This window comes from Schistocerca cancellata, chromosome 2 (genome assembly GCF_023864275.1).
Source record: "Schistocerca cancellata isolate TAMUIC-IGC-003103 chromosome 2, iqSchCanc2.1, whole genome shotgun sequence".
NCBI lineage: Eukaryota > Metazoa > Arthropoda > Insecta > Orthoptera > Acrididae > Schistocerca > Schistocerca cancellata.
In genome coordinates, this window is record NC_064627.1 from 672,081,160 (window position 1) to 672,100,009 (window position 18,850).

At 44.5% G+C, this 18,850-nt stretch overlaps 1 protein-coding gene across 1 annotated transcript in view; it reads right to left on the reverse strand.

The window, feature by feature from the left end:
* Positions 1–18,646, reverse strand: part of LOC126147730 (protein hunchback) — a 41,736-nt gene extending 23,090 nt beyond the window's left edge. The window contains exon 1 of the mRNA XM_049915713.1: positions 18,545–18,646. The gene's annotated coding sequence lies outside the window, so the exon portion shown is untranslated. The remainder of the gene's footprint in view (positions 1–18,544) is intronic.
* Positions 18,647–18,850: the final 204 nt, after the last annotated feature.

Consider the following 18,850-nt stretch of genomic DNA (forward strand, 5'->3'; position numbering starts at 1 on the left):
GGGATCCCCACCAGGTCAGGTTAAAGGAACGCATCGTAGCAATTGAGCGGCGTGCTGTTAGATTGTTACCGGTATGTTCTAAAAACACTCTAGTATTACGGAGATGCTCTGAATTCAAATGGGGTTCCTGGACGGAAGAGAACGTTCTTATCGCGAAACAGTGAGAAAATTTTGAGAACCAGCGTTAGTGGCTGACGATTCTAATGCTAGCGACGTACACGTCGCTTAAAGACCTCTAAGATAGGAGAGAACTTAGGGCTCATACGGAGGTATACACAGTTTGCCCCTCGCTCCATTTCACTATTAGTAGTACTACGGTGTACTTTCCGTCATGTTTCAGTTTGTAATTGATGTCCGTGCAACATTTAAGTGGTGCGATTTGTGAAGAAGTGGAAGAGATCTTCACGCAAACTTTGAGACGTGCTCGAGAGGTTCGGAATACGCGTTTCACGCGACAGTGAAAACTCACGTTCGAGACTACCGTTTTATCTGACATTCTCAGCGTAACGCAGAGGGATAGAATCAATCGCAATTCTTACGAGTTGTATGTTATTCCTATTTGCTGATGGCGTTGCAGTTTTGAGTAAAGTCCATTCTGCGCACATCGTGACGTCGTATGAGTTGGATCATCAGCGAACAGTGGTGCAGACAGGTCAGGGAGGCAGGCAGCTGCCTCTGCGCCCTTTGTGCGTCCTGCGGCAGGGGCTGTGTCCAGCTGGGCCAGGTACGTGCCAACCCTTTACTGCCCCCACCTCCCCCGCCATTGTGGTGGCAGTTTTTGTGCCCGCCAGTCTTTCCCCGAATGCCGTGTTGGCTGACCTCCATACGACGATGCCTAACGGCCAGCGTAGTGTGCGCGCACATCCGCTCTGCTCTAGCCCTCTAGTCGCTACGTCTCTCCCCTTATACAGTTCTCGCGTTTTTGGTACTGTATTGTTTGGCAGAGTTGAGCTTTCGTTCAAGTGTGTACACTTTTTTAAGTACTAATATTTCAGATAGTCAACGGCGCAGATTCAAAGATAAAAATAAACGAATGAAATGAAAACTACAGCGTGCATTCCTTCTGCATTACATAAAAGCATTTGGAAAACGCGTAAGTGCGAGTATGGCTCAGTCACTGACTAACGTACAAACCATCATATGTACTGATATTTCATATATCCCAGTAATCGAGGATCTCTTACGATTGTTCCTGTTATCGACATTGATACTGGCAAGATATCACTTCCGGGAATTCCAAGACAAAAGAGAATTTGAAATCTTAAGTCGGATAACAAATGAAAACAGAAATATTTGTGTGTGTGTTACAATTACAAATTAACGATTTCCGAATTTTTCCTGTAGTTTTACTGTGAAACCATCCTTGTCAAATTTCATGGTTCCGGTTCAACGGAAAATACCATATGGTCTTGATACGTGAATCTATAGGTTTCCATGTCTCGAGTGTGAGTCTCAAATTATGTGACAAGTGGCTTTTTATTTTACACCGCCAAGAAACCGTAGACCGTAGCATGTCGCATAAATTTCTACCTGTTACGTCTCCCATTCCTGAGAAATAGGTTTTTTAACAAGACAATTTTTATCAATTGAGGTACTACGGAACCCTAAAAAAGAAAGAAATCACTGAACTCACACCTTTGTAGTCAAATCAGACGTGTGGCTCAGTGGGGGAAAACTTCAGGCAATTTTAATATGAGGACTACTATCTATCTTAATTTCTGTACATCATTCCAGGACATCTGTGAGCGCGATACCAGCATACTGCATTCGATAGCACGTCAAATTTAAACGCTATTCGATCTGTAGTGACCGTGATATCGACGAAACCTGAAAGTGTGATAATTGCTCTTTTTCCGCCTCAAAGCGATAAGACTATATTTCTTTTCCCTTCCTGTTTCAGCTGCACGAATTGCTTCCCTTAACTTGTTCCACACCGGTATGTTTCATCCTTTCCTAGGTGAACTCTGTGGTGCCTTGCCGCAAACTTTACATTCGGAACTGCTTTTCTGGGAGACGAGTTATATCAGTGACGCAAAAGGGATAAAAGTCAGAATCTGAAATCAAGTTTGAAAATCTTTCTTCATTTCATATTCCCTCTCGCTCTCTCGTGGGGTTCCTATAGCTGTCGCCGCATCCAACAGATCTGTCGCCATCGGTTTCTATCTTCCCATGGTTGGACGTCGTTTCTTCCTATTTCTCTTTTCCTTTCCTCGTGACCTCTTTTACACTATCCAACCAGGTGACCGTTGGTCATCTTTCCTGAGGATGGCTCATCATCATCATCATCATCATCATCATCATCATCATCATCATCATCATCATCATCATCATCGTACGCGTGTGTCCATACCAGGCGAGCGGATTTCTGATAAACATTTGTTTAGTGAGAAAGACGTGCCAGTTACTTTCGTACAGTTCTCTACGTCAGACGCCCTGCTTGAAGCTATGTTATATCACAGTTTTAAAAATAAAAACTTCAATACCTTGAAGATGCAACGAGGAAACTGTCGTGACACCGCGAAGTAAAGTCTCGGTGAAATTAAACGTCCAGCGGGTTGCTTAGGTGCAAGTTCAAATGGCTCTGAGCACTGTGCGACTTTACTTCTGAGGTCATCAGTCGCCTAGAACTTTGAACTAATTAAAACTAACAAACCTAAGGACATCACACACATCAATGCCCGAGGCAGGATTCGAACCTGCGACCGCAGCGGTCGCTCGGTTCCAGACTGCTGCGTCTAGAACCGCAAGCCCACTCCGGCCGGCTATGTGCAAGTCATGTTACCTTCTCGACCACAGAAGACAATAGAATCCAACACCCATTGTGTGACGTCACCCTACCCCGAGTATACCACAGAAGTTGCTGTTGCTAGCTAACGCAAGTTTGTTACCAATACAACATCTGGTATTAGCAAGAACGCTGCGGTTTGAACATGCACAGTATCGCTAATAGTTTTTACATAGAAAATGAGGAGCAAAATTTTAAGAGTGCTACTTTGACTACGAAGACAGAAGAGACTAAGAAGTGCTGAGTTCCAGGACATTGTGGGGAGACGCGGCAGGGTGGACTGCTTGGAGAAGCGACTCCATGCTTGCTTTAGCCGATACTTTTTAACGCACTGGTTACGCAGCCAGTCGGTGGAGCAGTATTTCCAAACATTTCATTCCAGCCAGCTTTCTGGCGCTGTTTATGAAAGCTACTCATATCTTTCAGAGTGTGGACATCCTTCGGCGTCCCGCCGACAACGCTTTCACGTTTTACGGCGAGTGTTTTTCCGCCTGGGGCGAGCATAATATGTTTTCTCCCGAGAATGTCGACAACGGTGCTTCACAGGTACTCTGTCACAACACAAATACAGCTCCTACTGTGTCCCGCAACAAATATTTTGTTAAGTTTTTACTCGTAGGAAAAAAAAAGCCTTAGATTTGGGTACCAGTTTGACAGCTCACTAGGTGATTCCATTCGAGCTTCTTATGAAGGACTTTATCATTGACAGAAATACCGCATGGTTAAAGTGCAGCTACTCAGAGGCCCATTGTGGGCGATAATCATCGTATGGCAGCGAAACTTTGTATGATAATGCGGGGCCAATTAACGCCAGAAAAAAAAGTTCCAATTTTGGTCAGCACGTACAAATCTGTCGCTGAACAGCATCTCACCAACGTCTCTGGTGCTCATATTTAACAAATTGTGTAAATATAATATAATCAGTATTATGCTTTTCTCACTTGGTCGACCACCTCTGCCCATGTTCCGTTCCCAGTTCATTACATATGCAAATATGTCTAGACATCTTTATTGTAGTCACAGCGCCAGATTTGCCCTGGTGGCCAATATTGGAACTGGTTTTCAGCGTAAATCGGTTCTGCATTAAAGCATTAGAATATCTACCAAGTTTCGCTGCCGTACAATAATTACAGCCACTCTGGACCAAAGTGAGTACCTGAAGTTAAATCATAACTAGCTGTTGCTTTCTGCCGCCCTATTTCAAAAAGCTTTGGTTTTTTACCAACGCGGGGGAACTAGTTTTACGACTTGCTTAATCGCTGCGATGTTTGTTAACACTTCCTCTCTTCTTGGAAAAGTGATAAAAAGTTCAATAAAAATGTAACAAATTAATGGGAACTCCGGACTAAGTATTTCTCTGCATCAGTATTGTCATACAGCTGAGAAGGACTGCAATTGAGCTATATTGCACCTGTTCATATAGCATAACGCGCATGCGGTAGCTTGCGAGACAGGATGGTTACACTCGTGTCGTATCCGCGTGACGGATTACCCACCGGTTTGCACATCGGGCAGCTTTAATGGTTTACACAATTCTCAGAGATGGCGCACACGACTTCCCTCCCTTAGGTAACAGGAAGGACACCCGGCCGCGAACTTTAATGAATAAAAAAATGTCCGATCGTGAATACAGCGGAGCCCGTACTAAACGGGATTAACGGTTGGTTGTTTTGTGGGATTGAAGGGACCAGACTACTAGGGCCATCGGACCGGGGATTAACGCTGAAACAAAAATGAATGAAGATTTACTATACGGTCGTTATATGGCAACGACGAATTTTTCTGCAAATTTGATGATGGTAAATCGCTTCAGTATTGCGCACATGCTCTGCGAAATGTGTTCGTTTAAACTCCACCGCGAGATACTCCGAATCGAGCTAAATCAGTCTCATCAACGTCGGTGTTACAGAAAACTGAACATTACACTAAGTACGCCGTCCTACCAGAGCCCAACCCACGACTTAATGTGATTCTTACGCTTTTAGCTTCGCCACCTTGATGGAAGTAGAGCAGCCAAGCCGGCCGCGGTGGTCTAGCGGTTCTGGCGCTGCAGTCCGGAACCGCGGGACTGCTACGGTCGCAGGTTCGAATCCTGCCTCGGGCATGGGTGTGTGATGTCCTTAGGTTAGTTAGGTTTAAGTAGTTCTAAGTTCTAGGGGACTTATGACCTAAGCTGTTAAGTCCCATAGTGCTCAGAGCCATTTGTACCAAGAGCAGCCAAAAGAAATTTTCTTGGAAGAGCCGCCAATTTCAACAAATCAATAGATTTGACCTTCATGTTTGCAAACTAATGTGAATGATGTTGTCGGACTCCAGACAAACAAAAAAATCGGCCTATTTGATAGTTTTGCTACTATTTTAACCGTCTTTAAGGAATTGCAACAATCTGTAATGAAACTGGCTGCCGAGTTGTCATAATATAAAAAGAAGTCAGTACGAACACATGTCTAGTTATATAGTATGATGCTCTTGATTAGACAAGTTTTTTATTTGGTGTAAGATACTGTTTCGGCCACTCTCGCTGTCGTACAGCAGGAGAAAAAGGATAGCTATCGGTCTAGAGTCAGTGCGCTGGGAGGCCTCCATCGCAGTGCGGCCGCCTCGCGGTAAAAAGCACAAAAAGCTGGGCGCGCTCCGTCCTGATTGGCGAGCGCCGCTCGGCGAGGGGAAGGGGAGGGGCGGGCCCTCCGCTGATTGCTCCGCTCGGCGCCAACGTCATTTGTCTGCGTCGCGTGCCGACGACAAAAAAACTAACGCCACTACCGCGTCACTCTACTCGGCGCTTTAACGCCCCCGGGAAATAGCGTTAACGGCCATTGTAAAACACGGTGCAAAGGCCACCTTACGCTGTGTGGTCTGATACAGTTTTCTCAGTTCCATTCGAGAACATGTGAGGAAGACTGGTGCACGTATTTCGTGAATAAATTACGTTAGAACTCTCCCAACGAACGCAAACCGTCCTCTACTACTCCCTACAATTTATTGCTCCGGATTGTTACTCCTAGGTATATTGTACTAATTACTGCTTCCAGTGAGTTGTCGCCAATAGTGTGACAGCACAGCATCTCTTGTGCGCAGTACATTAGATCTGTTACGTTCAGAGTCAGCTACTGCGCCAATTGTCGCAGCGCTGCACGTCTGTCGAGGAAACCAACTCGACCCAATATTTTAAGGAGACAAAGAATACTGTAAAGGATATCGGCCCAAGCAATCAATCCCGCTCGAAAATTTGAGCCATAATTCTTATAGGACGCAATTATGACCTCCTGAAAGTACAACTTCTAAACTTTCGCGTGCACATATTGCCATTCGCTCCGCTCTACGGCAGCCTCCAAATGTCCGAGCGCGAAATACTATAGAGCGGCATGACAATCCTTGGTATTCGCGGGGAAGGCGAGGGTAGAGGAAGGGAGAGGTGGATACACTTCTGCCCATCGTGTTTTGAAATCAGTCTTGTTATTCTACACAATACATTAGAAATAATATGAGTATGTAATAAGTCAACTTCACGCATGCATAGTTTCAAAATTTTAACAATATTCACGGATACGGATTGCTATACAGCAGCTATACAGGTTAATTCAAAATCCTATTACAGGCTTCTAGGGCTTCCAGTGGAGGCTTTTTAGATAAAGCTTTAAAGCTTTGATAAGCAATGTCGTAAATGTAGCTTTAGTATGTATAAACTGTTTCAGGATCGGATTACTTTCGAATCTCCTGCTTCGCGGTACTCATACAGCGTAGACGGTGAGCTCTGACCTGTAAGCTGTAGGAGTACATGGCGTGGGCAGTGTTTCGAGTGCTTGTCCTCGGATTCTCTCGTAAGTGACGAAGGACGTCCTCTTCGAAGTCTAGAGCGCAGCGCGTCCGTGGGGAACCACAGCCAACGCTCCTAGTTTCGAACTTAAGTTCCTCGCAGCTGTTTTAGCCGGACGAAAGGGTAATGCGATTTTATATTTGCAACAGGGATTGACGAGAGAGTTCAAAGTCCATCCGATCTTCACACTTATTTTACATCAGAACGATCTGTTTACAGTCACGCGCGCGCGCGCGCGCGCGCGCGCGCGCGTGTGTGTGTGTGTGTGTGTGTGTGTGTGTGTGTGTGTGTGTGTGTGTGTGTGTGTGTGTGTGTGTGTGTGTGTGTGTGTGTGTGTGTGTGTGTGTGTGTGGGGGGGGGGGGGTCGCTAACTTACACACTACTTAAACGAACTTGCTAATCACACACGTACATACACACACACACACACACACACACACACACACACACACACCATGCCTGAGGGAGGACTAACCTGCAACGGGAGGGGCCGCACAGTCCGTGACATGGCGCCTCAGGTTCGAATCCTGCCTCGGGCATGGATATGTGTGATGTCCTTAGGTTAGTTAGGTTTAAGTAGTTTTAAGTTCTAGGGGACTGATGACCACAGATGTTAAGTCCCATAGTGCTCAGAGCCATTTGAACCATGGCGCCTCAAACCGCACGGCCACTCCCCGCGGCCCTGTCACGACTTCCGTATAAAAATTTCGTCTATTAAGTCTCCTCTGCTACCCATAGAAACCCGGAAATAGAAATTTGAATCACACCGTGTATACTACTAAAAATCAAAATTAATAAACGTACGTAAATGAAGATTAATTACGAAATGATAACGACTTAATAGTTTAACCATGCCGATCACGTTCAAGAATAGCTCATATCCTGCAAATTTAAATTGCTGTAACAGTACAGCTTTAAAACCCAAAGAACGTGACGCGCAATAGCGACGTCAATAAATACACGCCAATTCATTTACACGCTATTTGTGAATTGCAGCATAAAACTGTTCATAGCAAAGAGATCTCTGGCACCAGCTACAGGCTAGAAACCGCATACTTTGGCACAGTGAACAAAGCTTGTTACCAATGTATTTTACAAACCTCTTAACTTCACCGTATAGTACTGCTGTCTCGGGCATTGGGTGGCTGCAGCGGGGTGGCGGGACTGACAACCGGTGCGTGCGAAAGTTTATAAGCTGTCACTTCAGGAAGTCATAACCGCGTAGTATTAAAATTAAGCGCCAAATTTTTTTGGGGGGTGGGGGGAGGGGTTGGGCCGATTGCTGGATCTGACATCTTGCAAGTGTATTTTTGCTCCGCAAAATACGTCGAGTTGGTGATGTTTCCTTGTTAGTGCATTTCACTACGGTTTTTTCGCGTTACTATCACACTGATTAGTCTCCTAGTACTTTCAACTTTATCTGCTACATCAGACTTCCTTTGGGTAGTCCTGAAATTAGCTTCGCATCTGTCGATTTTTAAATAATCTCATCGTTAGGTGCTACTTCGCTCCATTGACGCAATGGTTACAGGCTACAACAGCAGTAGGTATCTTCTGTGGTAGGTTAGTTTTTAATGTCTAGTCTGCAAAAGACATGTAAACTAAACTTCGCTCGAAACAAGACATGAAGGCCCAACGTTACGACTGGCCGCCGTGTCATCCACAGCGCACAGGCGTCACTGGATGCGGATATGGAGGGGGATGTGGTCAGCACACCGCTACTTCTCAGTCAAGTAGCTCCTCAGTTTGCCTCACAAGGGCTGAGTGCACCCCGCTTGGCAACAGCGCTCGGCAGACCGGATGGTCACCCATCCAAGTGCTAGCCCAGCCCGACAGCGCTTGACTTCGGTGATCTAAAAGGAACCATTGCCACCACTGCGGCAAGGCCGTTGGCAAGAGATAGGTAACTCCTCCTATTTAAGCGTGGAGAGAGTTCGTATAGTGCATTTCATCGCTACGTTTTGAAGACACTGTTCCCTGACAACTTGCAGCGTGACTGGACAGTATATAATGCGATGAACTGCTGCCTCAATAGCCATTTTAGCAGCACACCGCTGCGCGGGATTAGCCGAGCGGTCTCAGGCGCTACAGTCATGGACTGTGCGGCTGGTCCCGGCGGAGGTTCAAGTCCTCCCTCGGGCATGGGTGTGTGTATTTGTCCTTAGGATAATTTAGGTTAAGTTATGTGTAAGCTTAGGGACTGATGACCTTAGCAGTTAAGTTCCATAAGATTTCACACACATTTTTGAACAGTAGCCACGAACGTTATGCCTGAAGTACTGCCGTCATTTATGTTGTGTCATTAAGTTTCCGCTCCGAATCTCTGTACAAAATGTCGCCGCCTAATTCCCTAGCGAGACCCGGCGTGTCCGTGGCCCTGCGAAGTTTGCTTTCGGGAGTGATTTGCTCCCGCACCTAATGAGCAGTAACGGTACATCTGCATCTACCGCTATCTCCCGCTTACAAGCCACGCGGACGGAACTGACTACACAGGCCGATACACCAGACACTGGAGATCCTTTGCACAGAGTTCCTTGCAACTGGAGTAAATTGAAGCAGGCCAGACCACAGATTTTGAATTTGTCACAGTTCACAAGAAGAATTTACGGGGGATTTCAAAAAATAATTTACACACTGTTATGACAGGCCAGTAATTTATTGAACACTGATATACATTTCAAATAAATCCTGCACTACACTTCAAAGTGAGACGAATATATGACACTATTTTTCAACCTAATCAAAGGCTGTAAACAATGATTCGAACGTTCTACCAATCTTTCAGTTCCTCGACGATAGAAACCCACCCTTTTGCCACTGAATCATTCTAGAACGGATCTGAACGTGCTCATCCAGGTATGCTGTGTTAAATAATCCTACGCGTTCAGCATGAAAACCGAAGAAAGAAATGACAAAACGTGTTGGGGCAACAGTACGCATGCGGACCTTTTCTCTTGTTAGTTCATATGACCTTTGTCCCGCGGTGCTGATTATGAACTTTTCGTGTCAGCTGCCATATACAACAACTTGTTAAACGATCTTAACGCTTGAGCTAGATTACGTACCTATGTGCGAGTTACTGGTATTTCTTTGGCATTTTGTTATAGCAGACAGCCATTATTTACAAGGTAAATAATTAGATCGAAAGCTCCTCATGTCTCAAGCTTCGAAGCGCAAACCAATAACACGCATTAATCCTCTACCATAAAAGCTCCCCACTGAAGAAGCAGGGCTACCGCACTACATTCACAAGTAGGAAAAACTCTGGATTCCAATCTTTGTCCTGTGCGCACCTTTGCCCCGCCTTCCCTGTAACGCGTTTCGAAACGCGCCAACGATGGACTATAACAATAATAATCCTCCCCAGAAAACGAGAATGACTGAACACATATCGGCTAAACGCTTTCCTATTTCGATGAGCTGGCAGGCATCAATCTCTTTATAAATGGATCAAATTCTGCTGTACGCTAGAAAGGCGAAGTGTGGGGACGCCATGCCAGCACGTAATCGTCACCGGAAGTTGAGGAACGGTGCGACGTAACGTGCACAATTGCATCAGTAAAAATGGCCGCTGTAGGGAAGTGAGGAACGGGAAAGAAGCACAGGACGAATTCCGGCGACATTAGTCACCACGCTGATAACGTTATGCCTCCTCCCTCCAACTTTCCTTTTTCGTCGCCGCACGCAATGAGCAGCAGTCACACATCTTTTACACAGAAACTGCCGCATGTGTAATGAACGGAGTCCGTAACTGTCCGTGTCCATGAAATACTTCTGGATTCGTATAACTGGCCACGAAACGTAGTTAGAAGACTTTAGTTCCGAGATGGGTAGACTACTGTCTGTTCAGGGAAAGACAAGCCCTGACATCTGCAAACTTCGTTACAAAACCACGTAAGAAAAGAAGGTTGCATTCAAATCTTTAAATAATTGAAGAGCATGTAATTGTTTTCCTAGACCTTTCGCTAATGCAAGGAAATACAGCTCCGACAAATTCGGAAATGTTATCGTTGATGGTCATACAAGAGCAACATTCAGACCCTGGTTAACTTCTAAATGGTTCATTTACAGTTTTGTAATTTACAGTTTTGTACAGTTTCATGTACAGTTTTTGTAATGGTTCATTTACAGTTTTGTTTTTGTCAACGGGATAGTTGATTACTGGAAGCGCATGCCAATGTGACTTTCCCAACGTTCCTGTGAAACCAAAACACGAAGCAATTATTTCTAAATGCAAAAATGGTGTAGTGCTTTATGACTAGAGAAGAAATGTCACAAATATAAAGCGATTAGGATCCTTGACGACAGAGCCCGTCGAGAAAGTGTGACAGTGACACAGGATTATGAAGGAAATCTTACAACGCAGCGACAAACATTTTATTATATAAGCTCCCTGAATTAGCTGCCTTCGGAAATATTAGTTGCAAGCAGTTTAAATACATCTGTACCACTATCTCGTGTTGAAACTGGTCTGACATTACATAGACGTGTGATCTTTCGGGAGCCCAGCAAACCGGTATGTATAATGTGCGTGTATAAACAAATAATTACAAGTTCAGAAAATTGGATCTTTTATTCAAGAGAGAGTTTCACAACTCATCAAATCAATAACGCGTTGGTCCGCCTCTGGTCAACAGGTTTTCGGTTTGGCGTTGTTTGATGAAGAGTCACTATGTCCACCTGAGGGATATCGTGCCAAATTCTGTCCGTCTGGTGCGTTAAATCGTCAAACTCCCGAGCTTGTTGGAGGGTTCTGCCCATAATGCTCCAGACGTTCACATTGGTGAGAGATCCGGCGACCTTGCTGGTCATTGTGATGTTTGGCAAGCTCTAAGACAGGCAATAGGATATCTCGCCGTTCGCGGGCGGGCATTATATTACCGAAAGTTATACGTACAGAAACATCCATTCGGATAATTCATTCGTGGTGCGTCGTTTTTTCTTAGAAGGTGTACCGTTTAACGCCGTAAATATGCCAGTCGTCGACCAGTCTTTGAACAATCTGGTACCAGGAGAAATATACAGACTGCGAGAAACGATATTTACGAAACTCACCCGTGTGGACGGTACCATTGGCTGTATGGAGCGGCAGCTTCCATTATCGGTTCTGACGTGACGCCTGTTAAAACGAAGTCTATCGAGGATACGCTGCCACAACGCGAAAATATCAGCACGAGGCTCACCGCATGCAACGAGCAACTTAGTTTTACTTTTACGAGTTGAGGGTTTGAACATTTGTGCGGAGTGTCTGCGGAACCTTGGCTCCAGCTAGGTTAAGTGCCTTTCCGCAGCTAGCATATAGGCACGCTAAGAATTTGTGTGCTTTCTATCTAGTATCACGCTGGTTTGAATGTGACTGATTTTGAGTTGACGAAACCAGCGAACGCGAAAGCAAGACTGTACCTGAAGTGCGTCGGGCCCTGTAGACACGTCTACACATTCCATGTTGCCACTAGTGTCATTCCACACTACTGACAACGTCGTTCGGTGCCAAATAATAGACCTTTAAATCAGTACCATTGTCGCTGCCTACGTTTACCGCCTGTCATGAATTTTACTTTATTAGAAATTTTGTATATTACGATTTCTATCTGTGGGCTCATCGGTAGAGAACCTGTTACGTTGTACATTCGCGCCTCTCCCATGCGTGAGACATACAGCGTAGTTCGAAATCTAAAACTAATTTTGGAGGCGGTTTATAACAATTAGTGAGTGCGTTTCTACCATTTTGAACCAAATTTTTCATCGAGCCTTGCCTGAAAATTCTTTTAAACAGGCATGCAGCCTCGCAAATAAAATTTCCTCCACCCATATTTCGGCCGCGTATCGTCCGGCCATCCACAGAATGAGTCTTGTGACTCATTCTGAGGATGGCCGGAAGATACGCAGCCGAAATATCAGTGGAGGAAATTTTATTTGCGCGGCTGCATGCCCGAAATTTAATGGATTATTAATTACGCCGCGAGAAGTTGAAAAATGCAGTACCTACTTCATTTTGCAAAAGTCTTAGAAAAATGAACTACGTTGATTCTTGTGAAAACCGTCAATCTACAGGACTTAGTGACTTTTTGTGTAGATGTTAGAAGCATATAATCTACAGTGGACAGTGTGTGGAAGATGGCCGCCCACGTGGAGCAGACTTATAAACGGCGCTCCCCCTTATTTGGTCGGAATGCAGCAGACAGCAGTGGAGCCTCGCCACGCGCCTCTGTAGTACATTGTGGTCTGTGGACCGGCAGAAACTAGCCCTCAGACACGGGTGTGATACGAGCCATACAACAGGATTGTTAAGACAGATACGTAACGCAGTCTCTCTCTCACACACTTCTTCCGGACCTACAAGGCGAGCCTGGAAGCAAAAGAACTAGGAGACACAAATAAATTCGCGTAGACATAACATTTTGCGCAGCAAAATGAGTAGCTGCTGTGTACCCTCCGCCACAATCAGAGCGGAAGCTTGCGGAGCACGGGTGTAGATTACAGTGTTATGCCAGTTATTGCACCCAAATCCGAGCGCAGTCTGAGTGTCACAGCTGTGTAACGGGAATCGGAAAACAGGCTCTTGACACCCTGAGTTGAGGTTCATATACAGGCTGATTTTGGGAAGTGGGGACTAACTGAAATGAGATGATATTAACAAAGAAGGTCATAGGAGCATACTGTCGAAAAAATATATTTGATACTAGATTTTAACGAAGGAAAGTGCACGTAAGAAGACACCAGGCAAGTATTGGCAATGGTCTCCGGCCTAGTGTTTCAGCTTCATACTCAAGAGGACAGGAATGTTATCTACGATGGTATCTTCACGCATCGATACTAGGAGGGACGGGGCAGTGGAAGCTCCCTAATACCGATGCGTGAGCATACCGCTATGGTGGATGACATTCCTGCCCTCTTGAATGTGGAGCTGAAACACTAGCTCAGACATCATTGTCACTTGTTTCTTGTGTTCTTATGTACGCTTTGAATCACCGAAATTTCATCAAAGATCTTTTATCGACATCAAGCGGGTGTACTTCTTTCCATTTGTGCCAATATCTCCATATTACATACGACTTTCTTCTGGCCTTACATTTCAGCAAAATAGTGTCCGCGCGCAGACGGCGGGAGATTTTGCTGCTTGTCCTTGTGCTCGTCAAACTCCACGTCGGCCATCAAGGTCGACGGGTGTCTCTCCAATTAAGACGTTTGGAGCGTTATGGGCAGGACTCTTACAGATTCTGGCACGATATCCCTCAGGAGGACGTCCAACAACTATCAACCAGTGCCAAACACAACAGTCGCTTGCGTTAGGATCGGAGTTGGACCAAAGCGCTGTTGACTTGCTAAATTTGTGAAGCTCTCTTTAATAAATCATCCACTTGTCCTTAAACTGATCATTTGTACGTCTGCACATGTACAGCACATCTACCGATTTCCTTCCCTCTTGGATAATTCCGACGTGGTGCGTCGTTTTTTTTTTTGTTAGAGTATGCATTGCAAACAGTAACAACCCTATCACACTCCCTTAGGTACTCCGGAAATTATCTTTACATCTGTCGATTTTGTTCCGTGAAGGGCGATGTGTTGAGTTCTGTCTGGAAGGAGCCCTTTAATCCAGTCTCAAATCTGGTCCGATACTCCGGAAGGTCTTATTTTTTTCGCTAAACGGTATTGCTGGACGTTGTCAGATACCTCCCTGATGTTAAATAACACGTTATCATCTTGAGCGCCGTTGTCTACAGCGTTATGGATGTCATGAAGGAGCAGAGAACCGAGTTTAGCCGGATTTCTGTTTGCGGAATCCATGATTTTTATAGAGAAAACGTTCGTTCTCCGAAAACATCACAACTCTTGAACATAAAGTTACATAATTTTAAAATAGACTGACGTTAACGATATAAGACTATAATTACATGCACCTGCCCTACATTCCTTTTGAAAACAGTAAATGACCTGTGCTTTTTTTCAGTCGCTAGGTGCCCTGCGGACTACGGTGAACTGCTGCTAGAAGGGGAGCGTAATCTTCGTAGGACCTCACAAGTACCCCGCCTGGTTCTGATGCCTTTCCGCTGTTAAGCTATTGTACCCGCTTTTCTATTCCGCGATCGTCTGTCTCAATATCTGCTATTTCGACTTTTGTACGACTATTTAAAGGAGGGATCGAATTACCATCTTCTGCGGTGAAAGACTATCGGAAGACCGAATCCAGCATATCGGTCTTCTCTTTCTTTGGTGCTACTATGGTCACTTCACTACTAGATGCTTTAGAACTGCTTGCTGGTCCTACGGGAGACCAAAACTTTATGGTTTCTTGTCAGAGAGATTGAAAGAATTATTTTCAACGTCATTGAACGCTTGTCTCTCTGCTCTTTACTCTCATTTTCACCCCGTTCAGTTTTTGTTTTTCAACTTGGCTTTGACTTTCCTTGAGTCTGTGATACTCTTTGTTGACAGAGCAGTTTTCTAAAATGACTATCAAACCACGGTGGATTTTTCTCATTCCTTTGTACATTGCTGTAAACATACATGTCGAAGGCATATAAACGATGCTTTCGAGTTTTCCTGTTTATACTACATATTTTCGTCCTCGGCACTGAATATTTGATGTCGACTGTTCAGATGCCCTGAATTTCTTTATCCCCTCACTCTTGCTAGGCAACCCTTAGTTGTGGGGGAACAGGTCGAAAGACGATAGTTCAAGTTGGCGCTTCAGTACTAGACTGTTGCGAAAGAGCTATTACTTTCTTCAAAATAATGGTTCTAATAAGTCTAGCATCGATTTTTTTTTCGTTTTATGGAGGCGACGATTTACAGCGTTTAAATATTTACGACAGACCGTCAACCATAAATAAGTGGCAGTTAGTGTTCTTATGGTGGAGGAGTCTGTCTGAGCGTAACTGGTTATTTTAACAGCTATAGTACGACGTGATTTCGCAGGCTTTTTTATACTGAGATAGGCCTTTATATACTTTTTACATGTTCTCTTACCGTACCTAACACTCCGCACAGTGCTTAACTATAAGAAGTCACCCATTTTTGAGATCCCTTTCAGTCTGTTAAGGTGGTCAGACGGAACTGTATGCTTGACAACCACGCATAGGCAAGTGCGCTTTCGCAAGCATTGGTGTACAAGCATTAGTTTGTATACCAGAAAATATCAAGCCTGTGTAAATTAATATTTCATCCTATCACGTGTTCACATTATAGCATAATCTTTGTTCTTTGTGTAAATTAAGATGACCAAATAAAAATTAAATCTAATCAAAATTGGATCAAGCATCAAACTGCTAGTACAGTCCTAATGCTTGATCAAAATTATTCTACACATGGGCAAGAATGCTCGCCCATGCTCGCTACAGTTACGTTTGATGCCACCTGTGAGTTATACGCTGATTCGATTGGAACATTGATTATCCGGTGCTGGCCGAAAGACCTCCAGGGGCAGAACGCCGGCCCGCACACCGAGTTCTACTCAGTTCCCCACGCAGAAGAAAGCTATCACTTGCCTTCTGTGACGACTGTTCCTCCAGTCACCTGAACCTACAACCAGTAATCTCCACTTCTACCATCTGATTGGTGACGTCCCACAAGCCGCCAAGACACGGGTATTCGTTACGCACGCTCCACCTGATGGGAGTGTCGCCGTAACCACCAGGTGTAACAAAAATAATTTTTATATGCTTTATGAAACGGCCAAGTGACGAATTCGCCTTAACAGCGTCATCGTCCAGATTACTGACTTGCCTGAAGCAGCCGTGATCTTCACCTAAGAAAAATGATTCCAACCTAAGAAGACCTCGTCAGCAATGACAGCCTGGAAAAAAGTCTGCAGCCGAAAGTTAGGGTCACGGGTGCTGAATTACCAGATATCCTGTGCATTACCTTCCCGAGAAGACTCTACTCGGCGGAAAGCTTGGACGGTTCGAAGATATTTAAATATCAGAGTTGTCTACAATTATAGAAATAGCAGAATTTCACAGCTATTGCCAGCGTATTGAAATGAGAAAAAGATTAATGTGAAATCACACGTGCAACCGATTTTATAATTTTCTCTCCGGCGTAAAATCGATCGTTTTCGCCACTATTTATGAGCACGAACTGTCAAGAACATGGTTAAAACTATCAGCCTCACAATAACGACAGCAGTTCCCGCAGAAGTATTCTGTAGGGAAAAAAAAAAAAAAATTATGTAACACCGTTGCGCCGAGACGGGAAACGTCAGAAGTTTACAGCGGAAATCACTCCAGTGTTTTTCTAGACGACGTCCCAGCGGAGACGTGATTAAACAACACTGAACGTGTCGCAACCGGTGCCAGAGGAAGCGTCCCACACCATTAGCCAAACGGGCATGGCATGAGGAAATACTCGGGAAAATAACAGACAAAACGTTGATCGCGGTTGGGTCGAGATTACAATCTTCACTTGCTGTAAGAAATTATGAAAACATACAGAGTAGCACTCAAGCTGCTAAATGCTGCCTCACGCCAGCACTTCAGTGACAAGTTGCACCGAAGTCGTTATTGCACTTAATTGACAAATATTTTTACAAAAACTAGGAGCACGCTCCAATTTCACAAACTGAGAAGTATCCCAGTACATCGAAGATTTTATAAATTATCTTTAAATACAACTATTTTACAGTTCAATACGGGGTTTACACGTTCATCCTGCGGCTACTAAAACAGCCGCGGAGTTATATACTTTGTTAGCTCAATGTAGTCAACGATTCACTCTACACTCTTGATCGTCTGTGACATTCTCTTGAATGTTAGCGCGCACACTGTATGTTCTCACGCAGAACACACTTCTACGAAACGACAGCATATTAAAGGGCGATAGGTAACAACGGAGTATGGAAAACAAGAGTCCTGACGAAGGACATCCCGTGGAAGCTATGGCAACGGAGTTCATAATGAACGTGGTGCATCATGTAATCATTTTCGGATCTGTAACAAAGCCTATGAATTTTTAGCAACAAGTCTCAATAATAATGTGCTGATTTCAAGAGGTTTTTATTTGCGAACCCTTAGAACCGATTGTGTGTATCAACGAGGTATTAGCATGCGAAGAACGTAGTTTTACTAAAATAGCTGCTGATGAAATTACGGCGTACACAAAAAGATTGTTCGCCGTTTTTTATGCTTCAAAATCGGCAACAGTAAAAACGCATCGCTAATAAATTCGGGAAATGATCGACGAATACGTAATAGATATAGCAGGGCAAAAAGTCTCATGAAATTGCAACACAGACAAATATTTGGAAAAATCTGGCGCAGTTATTAACGATGTAAACGTAAAGAAGGAAATTTAATTACTCACAGTGGTAGTTCAACGATATCTTTTTAACTGAAACACCTGATGCGCTAGACCAAAACAAAATCGTTTTAATACGTTGTATTAATAACGCTTGCGGTCCGAAACCAACAAAATTAGCCGTGAATTATTTATTTTCTTTATATCACTACTTTAAGCTTAGATTGATGTCCCTTTACTACCCAGAGAAAAAACAACGGCACACGCCCAGTAAATTACGGAAAAAACTATAAAATTAACAACAGAACTACAGCAGAAGTGCAATGTGCCATCAATTTTTTTCTTATACCGCTTTATAACGCTAAATAAATTGAATTACCACGCTGTGTTTACACATAGTAGGTGCTACAACAGATCGAAATGTAGTTGCATTTTCGTACTTCGTTGGAATCACGTTACGGGGAACAAATTAACACCGATGCTTCTAATAAATACTCGTAAATAAACTAAAAAGTCATGTCATTTTTACACAACTGTTAAAGCTTCGCGCTTTGCTTTCTAAATTATTTTATTTGCTAGGTGCTACCAGCTACATATATAATCAACGAAGGAGCTAGTTTCTTGTAATGCAAGACAAGGTATAGATAAAAGAGAATGCTGATAAAAAGCTCGCAGATATGCTGTGCGCGACGGCGGCATAAACTTACCTCCAGCCTCGGAGAGTGTGAAGAAAGACGGTCGAAGACGGGAGCGAGAGCTGCGTATCGATCTGCAGTCCAGACGGTGAGCGCTGGTGTTCGCTCGCTAAGGCACTGTCGTGTGGCAGCCGCAGGCCGGTTTGCAACTGAAGCAGCCGCGCCGGGCTGAATCACGCGCATGTCCTCACCCCCACCACCGCTCCCAGCATCCCCCACCCCTTCCGCTGCGCGGCCGCCGGCAGCGCCGCCGCCGGCCAGGGGCGCCGAGTCGGGAAAAAACCCCGGCCGCCGGCGCCGACCGGGTAAACAACACCA